The sequence below is a fragment of the Pinus tabuliformis genome, chromosome 6, assembly GCF_031772625.1.
Source record: "Pinus tabuliformis cultivar Carrire ecotype Pingquan chromosome 6, CPIR1, whole genome shotgun sequence".
Taxonomy (NCBI): Eukaryota; Viridiplantae; Streptophyta; class Pinopsida; order Pinales; family Pinaceae; genus Pinus; species Pinus tabuliformis.
In genome coordinates this window covers 877,133,294-877,135,800 of record NC_142292.1, presented here as the reverse complement: position 1 = coordinate 877,135,800, position 2,507 = coordinate 877,133,294, and positions in this window count along the sequence as shown.

Sequence of the window (2,507 nt, the reverse complement as noted above, 5' to 3'; positions counted from 1 at the left end):
TGGCTACAATCCTTGGGTACAATAGCTTTTAATTTTCAAGAACTTTTCATCAAATTTTCTACAGAAGGAAAGGAAGTTGAATTAAGGGGTATTGCAGGGAAACCAGGAAAGATAATTAGCTCTAATGGTATGACAAAGCTTCTAAAAAAGGAGCAAAGAGGTGTAATTGCACAATTATGTTTGCTAGATGTTTCCACATCAGAATCATCTATTTCTCCAGATCTCCAAAAAGTCCTGGACAATCATTCCAAGGTATTTGAGACTCCCAAAGGTCTCCCACCTATGCGTGATCATGATCATGCTATTCATCTGATTCCAGGAAGTGTTCCTCCAAACATCAGGCCGTACAGATATCCCTATGTCCAAAAAGTGAAATTGAACGTATGGTTGCAGAAATGCTAGAGGCTGGTATAATTCAACCAAGTCAAAGTTCTTTCTCTGCTCCAGTAGTATTGGTGCACAAGAAGGATGGATCATGGCGCATGTGTCCGGATTATAGGGAGCTCAACAAGCTCACTATTAAAGATAAGTTCCCCATTCCTGTCATTGATGAATTACTGGATGAATTGCATGGATCAATTTACTTCACCAAGTTGGATCTTCGTTCGAGATATCATCAAATCAGAATGAAGATTGAAGACATTCCGAAAACAGCATTTAGAACTCATGAGGGTCATTATGAATTTTTGGTCATGCCTTTTGGCCTTACCAATGCACCTTCAACATTTCAAGGTTTGATGAATTCAATTTTCAAACCATTCCTTAGAAAATTTGTGTTAGTATTTTTTGATGATATACTAATCTACAGCAAGTCTTGGAAGGATCATGTTGAACATGTTGACAGGGTGCTACAACTATTGGAGGAGAAACAATTATATGCAAAAAGATCCAAATGTTTCTTTGGAGTCGAGGAGGTGGAATATTTGGGTCATATTGTATCTCATGAAGGAGTTAAGGTAGACCCTAGCAAAATTAAAGCCATTAAGGAATGGAAAATCCCCACATCCATAAAGCATCTGCGAGGATTTCTTGGGTTGACAGGGTATTATCGCAAGTTTGTTAAGAATTATGGGAGAATAGCAGCACCTCTAACAACATTATTGAAGAAAGATGCATTTTCATGGACTCCGAAAGCAACAGAGGCCTTTGAACATCTTAAAGAGGCAATGTGCCAAGCACCGGTCTTAGCTACACCGGACTTCACAAAAACCTTTATTGTGGAATGTGATGCTTCAGGAAATGGAATTGGTGCTGTTCTAATGCAAGATGAAAGACCCATTGCTTTTGAAAGTCGTCCAATCAAGGGAAAGTTTTTAAGCAAAGCTATTTATGAGAAGGAAATGTTGGCAATACTCCATGCACTTAAGAAATGGCGACCCTACCTAATGGGAAGACACTTCAAGGTAAAAACGGATCATGATAGCCTTAAATACTTTTTAGAACAAAGATTATCCTCTGAAGAGCAACAAAAGTGGGTCACAAAGATGTTGGGTTATGACTTTGAAATCATCTACAAAAAAGGGAAGCAAAATGTGGTGGCAGATGCACTCTCAAGAAAGGATGAGGATGTGGAAGCATTGTTGTGCGCCATTTCTATTATCCAACCAGATTGGATAAATGAAGCAAGGGAGGAATGGAAGAATGATGAAGAAGTGTGGGCACTTATTCGAAAGCTACAACAAGATTCCAGTACGTCTGATACATTTAGCTGGAAAAATGATTCATTATGGTACAAAGATCGTTTATACCTCTGTAAGAATTCCCAGCTAAAACAAAAGATTCTTATGGAATTGCACACTTCTCCCTTAGGAGGGCACTCAGGATTTTTAAAAACTTACCACAAGGTTAAGAAGGAATTTTTTTGGGATGGCCTTAAATCAAATATTCAAAAGTTTGTGGCGGAATGTTTGGTTTGCCAACAAAATAAAGTTGAAACAATTAAGACACCGGGTCTATTACAACCTTTATCCATTCCAAGCCAACGTTGGGAGGAGGTTTCAATGGATTTTATCACAGGTTTACCCAAGTCTGAGGGAAAGAGTGTTATCATGGTGGTAGTTGACAAACTTACCAAGTATGCACACTTTTGTGCATTATCACATCCATTTAAAGCCAGTACAATTTCTACTGCATTTATGGAAACAATTCAAAAGCTACATGGAAACCCAAAGATTATTGTAAGTGACAGAGATCCCATTTTCACTGGAAATTTTTGGACAGAATTATTTTCTTGTCTTGGTACTCAGTTAGCTCATAGCTCATCTTATCATCCTCAATCTGATGGGCAAACTGAGATAGTAAACAAATGTTTGGAAGGATATCTTCGTTGCTTTGTATCTGATAAACAAACACAATGGGTCAAATGGTTGCCTCTGGCTGAATGGTGGTATAACACTTCCTTCCATACAACAACAAAAATGACCCCATTTATGGCACTTTATGGGTATCAACCACCATCCATCACATCATATTTAAGAGAAAATTCTAAGGTTTAGGCAGTGGAACAT